Source organism: Lolium rigidum, chromosome 5 (assembly GCF_022539505.1).
Source record: "Lolium rigidum isolate FL_2022 chromosome 5, APGP_CSIRO_Lrig_0.1, whole genome shotgun sequence".
Taxonomy (NCBI): domain Eukaryota; kingdom Viridiplantae; phylum Streptophyta; class Magnoliopsida; order Poales; family Poaceae; genus Lolium; species Lolium rigidum.
In genome coordinates, this window is record NC_061512.1 from 249,391,839 (window position 1) to 249,397,665 (window position 5,827).

A 5,827-nucleotide genomic window follows, 5' to 3' on the forward strand; every position below is an offset into this window, starting at 1 on the left:
GTGTTCCTATTTTTCCCGGAACCATCCGGAACACCCGAGAGCCGCCGGAGGGAAGCCCTCGGGGGCCCCACACCACACCCGGCGCGGCCGGAGGGGGGCCGCGCCGCCCTATGGTGTGGTGGCCCCGAGCCCCTCCGAGGCTCCCCTTTCGCCTATTTAAAGGTCCCGACCTGAAAACCCTTACGGAGGAAGCCACGGTACGTGAAACCTTCCGCAGCCGCCGCCATCGCGAAGCCAAGATCCGGGGGACAGAGTCTCCGTTCCGGCACCCTGCCGGAGCGGGGAAGTGCCCCCGAAGGCTTCTCCATCAACACCGCTGCCATCTCTACCGCCATCTTCATCAACGCTGCTGCTCCCATGAGGAGGGAGTAGTTCTCCATCGAGGCTCGGGGCTGTACCGGTAGCTATGTGGTTCATCTCTCTCCTATGTACTTCAATACAATAATCTCATGAGCTGCCTTACATGATTGAGATTCATATGATGATGCTTGTAATCTAGATGTCATTATGCTAGTCAAGTGGGTTTTACTTATGTGATCTCCGGAGACTCCTTGTCCCACGTGTGTAAAGGTGACGAGTGTGTGCACCGTGTGGGTCTCTTAGGCTATATTTCACGTAATACTTATTCACTGTTATGAATGGCGTAGTGAAGTGCTTATTTATATCCCTTTATGATTGCAATATGTTTTGTATCACTATTTATCTATGTGCTACTCATGTGATGTTATTAAAGTAGTCTATTCCTCCCGCATGGTGTAATGGTGACGAGTGTGTGCATCGTGTAGTTCTTGTCGTAGATTATGATCATGATCTCTTGTAGATTGTGGAGTTAATTGTCATTATGATAGTATTGATGTGATCTATGCCTCCTTCGTAGTGTGATGGTGACAAGTGTGCATGCTATGTTAGTACTTGGTGTATTTTGCAAAGATCTATTATACTCTAAGGTTACTTAAACATGAATATCGAATGTTGTGGCGCTTGTTAACTCCAGCATTGAGGGTTCGTGTAATCCTACACAATTAGTGGTGTTCATTATCAAACAAGAGTATATGTAGCACAAAGGAAAGAGAACTTATTTATTATGTGATCAATGTTGAGAGTGTCCACTAGTGAAAGTCTATTCCCTAGGCCTTATTCCTAAATACTGTTTTCGCTGCTTGTTTACTGTTCTACTGCATGTTTACTTCCCGCAATATTACTTCCATCAACTGCACGCCAGTAAGCTATTTTCTGGCGCCGTACTACTCGCTCATACTTATTCATACCACTTGTATTTCACTATCTCTTCGCCGAACTAGTGCACCTATTAGGTGTGTTGGGGACACAAGAGACTTCTTGCTTTGTGGTTGCAGGGTTGCATGAGAGGGATATCTTTGACCTCTTCCTCCCCGAGTTCGATAAACCTTGGGTAATCCACTTAAGGGAAACTTGCTCGCCGTTCTACAAACCTCTCGCTCTTGGAGGCCCAACACTGTCTACAAGAATAGAAGCACCCGTAGACATCAAGCACTTTTCCGGCGCCGTTGCCGGGGAGGAAAGGTAAAAGGCACTCATACTTCGGTTCCGTGTAACGAGTACTTTTCCGGCGCCATTGTGTGTGTGCTCGAAGCTATTTCCTTTAGACTCGCAATTGCGACATTTGGTTTCTTGTTTACACTAGTTAGGCATAATGGAAAACAACAAAAATATGAGAGATCTTTATGAACTTTATCTTGAATTAGGACACGATGTGTTTGAAGAGAGAATTAAAAAACCCATGGAACTTTATATGCATGCTAATGGGAATGTTATTACTATGAATGCTTTGAACACCATTGTTGCTAATGCTATGGAAAATTCTAAGCTTGGGGAAGCTGGCTTTGATGAGCATGATATTTTTAGTCCCCCAAGCATTGAGGAGAAAATTTACTTTGATGATACTTTGCCTCCCATTTATGATGATTATAATGATAGTAGTCTTTTGTTACCACCTGTTATGGAGGATAAATTTGATTATGATTACAATATACCTCCTATATTTGATAGCTACTTTGTTGAATTTGCTCCCACTACAATTAATAAGAATGACTATGCTTATGTTGGGAGTAGTAATTATTTTATGCATGAGACTCATGATAAGAATGCTTTATGTGATAGTTATATTGTTGAGTTTGCTCATGTTGCTACTGAAAGTTATTATGAGAGAGGAAAATATGGTTGTAAAAATTTTCATGTTACTAAAACACCTCTCTATGTGCTGAAATTTTTGAAGCTACACTTGTTTTATCTTTCTATGCTTGTTGCATTATGCTTCTTGAACTTGTTTATTTACAAGATTCCTTTTCATAGGAAGCATGTTAGACTTAAATGTGTTTTGAATTTGCCTCTTGATGCTCTCTTTTGCTGCAACTTCTATTTCTTGCGAGTGCATCATTAAAGCTCATTGAGCCCATCTTAATGGCTATAAAGAAAGAACTTCTTGGGAGATAACCCATGTGTTATTTTGCTACAGTACTTTGTTTTATATTTGTGTCTTGGAAGTTGTTTACTACTGTAGCAACCTCTCCTTATCATGTTTTTGTGCCAAGTAAAGTTTCTATGTTAAAGTTGATACTATATTTGGGATTACTGCGCAGAAACAGATTTGCTGTCTGTCACGAATCAGGGCACAAGTCTCTGTAGAAAATTCGAAAAAATCTGCCAATTTACGAGAGTGATCCCCAGATATGTACGCAACTTTCATTAGTTTTGAGTTTTTCCATTTGAGCAAGTCTGGTGCCATTTTAAAATTCGTCTTTACGGACTGTTCTGTTTTTGACAGATTCTGCCTTTTATTTCGCATTGCCGCTTTTGTTAAGTTGAATGAGTTTCTTTGTTCCATTAACTTTCAGAAGTTTTGTGCAATGTCCAGAAGTGTTAAGAATGATTGTGTCACCTCTGAACATGTGAATTTTTGATTATGCACTAACCCTCTAATGAGTTTGCTTGAAGTTTGGTGTGAAGGAAGTTTTCAAGGGTCAAGAGAGGAGTGTGATATACTATGATCAAGAGGAGTGAAAGCTCTAAGCTTGGGGATGCCCCCGTGGTTCATCCGTGCATATTTTAAGAAGACTCAAGCGTCTAAGCTTGGGGATGCCCAAGGCATCCCCTTCTTCATCGACAAAGTATCAGGTTCCTTCTCTTGAAACTATATTTTTATTCGGTCACATCTTATGTACTTTACTTGGAGCGTCTGTGTGTGCTTTTATTTTTGTTTTGTTATATTCGTTCTCTGAATAAGTTCATCCTTGTGTGGGAGAGAGACACGCTCCGCTGGTTCTTATGAACACATGTGTTCTTAGCTCATAATATTCATGGTGAAGTTTCCTCTTCGTTAAATTGTTATATGGTTGGAATTGGAAAATGCTACATGTAGTAATTGCTAAAATGTCTTGGATAATGTGATACTTGGCAATTGTTGTACTCATGTTTAAGCTCTTGCATCATATACTTTGCACCCATTAATGAAGAAATACATAGAGCATGCTAAAATTTGGTTTGCATAATTGGTCTCTCTAAGGTCTAGATAATTTCTAGTATTGAGTTTTGAACAACAAGGAAGACGGTGTAGAGTCTTATAATGTTTACAATATGACTTTTATGTGAGTTTTGCTGCACCGGTTCATCCTTGTGTTTGTTTCAAATAACCTTGCTAGCCTAAGCCTTGTATCGAGAGGGAATACTTCTCATGCATCCAAATCCTTGAGCCAACCACTATGCCATTTGTGTCCACCATACCTACCTACTACATGGTATTTCTCCGCCATTCCAAAGTAAATTGCTTGAGTGCTACCTTTAAACAATTCAAAAGCTATTATCTCTTATTTGTGTCAATGTTTTATAGCTCATGAGGAAGTATGTGGTGTTTTATCTTTCGATCTTGTCATTTACTTTTGACAGACTTTCACAATGGACTAGTGGCACATCCGCTTATCCAATAATTTTGCAAAAAGAGCCGGCAATGGGGTTCCCAGCCCCAATTAATTAACTTTCATTAATAATTCTCTTCACATGTTTTGCTCGATTCATCGGTAAGCAACTTAATTTTGCAAATAGACACTCCTCCATGGTATGTGAATGTTGGAAGGCACCCGAGGATTCGGTTAGCCATGGCTTGTGTAAGCAAAAGGTTGGGAGGAGTGTCATCCATAAATAAAGAAAAACTAAACTAAAGTAAATGTGTAAACAAAAGAGAAGAGGGATGATCTACCTTGCTGGTAGAGATAACGTCCTTCATGGGAGCCGCTCTTGAAAGTCTGGTTGATGAGGTAGTTAGAGTGCCCACTACCATTCGTTGACAACAACAAACACCTCTCAAAATTTTACTTTTATGCTCTCTTTATGTTTTCAAAACCGAAGCTCTAGCACAAATATAGCAATCGATGATTTCCTCTTTGAAGGACCTTTCTTTTACTTTTATTGTTGAGTCAGTTCACCTATTTCTCTCCATCTCAAGAAGCAAACACTTGTGTGAACTGTGCATTGATTCCTACATACTTGCATATTGCACTTATTATATTACTTTGCATTGACAACTATCCATGAGATATATATGTTATAAGTTGAAAGCAACTGCTGAAACTTAATATTCCTTTGTGTTGCTTCAATACCTTTACTTTGATTTATTGCTTTATGAGTTAACTCTTATGCAAGACTTATTTATGCTTGTCTTGAAGTACTATTCATGAAAAGTCTTTGCTTTATGATTCAGCTTGTTTACTCATGTCATTACCATTGTTTTGATCGCTGCATTCATTACATATGTTTACAATATGATCAAGTTTATGATGGCATGTCACTTAAGAAATTATCTTTGTTATCGTTTTACCTGCTCGGGACGAGCAGAACTAAGCTTGGGGATGCTGATACGTCTCCGACGTATCGATAATTTCTTATGTTCCATGCCACATTATTGATGATACCTACATGTTTTATGCACATTATATGTCATATTTGTGCATTTTCTGGAACTAACCTATTAACAAGATGCCGAAGTGCCAGTTCCTGTTTTGTGCTGTTTTTGGTTTCAGAAATCCTAGTAACGAAATATTCTCGGAATCGGACGAAATCAACGCCCGGGTTCCTATTTTTCCCGAACCATCCGGAACACCCGAGAGCCGCGAGGGAAGCCACGGGGGCCCCACACCACACCTCGGCGCGGCCGGAGGGGGCCGCGCCGCCCTATGGTGTGGTGGCCCCGGGCCCCCTCCGAGGCTCCCCTTTCGCCTATTTAAAGGTCCCGACCTGAAAACCCTTACGAGAGGAAGCCACGGTACGCGAAACCTTCCGCGAGCCGCCGCCATCGCGAAGCCAAGATCCGGGGGACAGGAGTCTCTGTTCCGGCACCCTGCCGGAGCGGGGAAGTGCCCCCGGAAGGCTTCTCCATCAACACCGCTGCCATCTCCACCGCCATCTTCATCGCTGATGCTCCCATGAGGAGGGAGTAGTTCTCCATCGAGGCTCGGGGTTGTACCAGTAGCTATGTGGTTCATCTCTCTCCTATGTACTTCAATACAATAATCTCATGAGCTGCCTTACATGATTGAGATTCATATGATGATGCTTGTAATCTAGATGTCATTATGCTAGTCAAGTGGGTTTTACTTATGTGATCTCCGGAGACTCCTTGTCCCACGTGTGTAAAGGTGACAGTGTGTGCACCGTGTGGGTCTCTTAGGCTATATTTCACGGAATACTTATTCATCGTTATGAATGGCGTAGTGAAGTGCTTATTTATATCCCTTTATGATTGCAATATGTTTTGTATCACTATTTATCTATGTGCTACTCATGTGATGTTATTAAA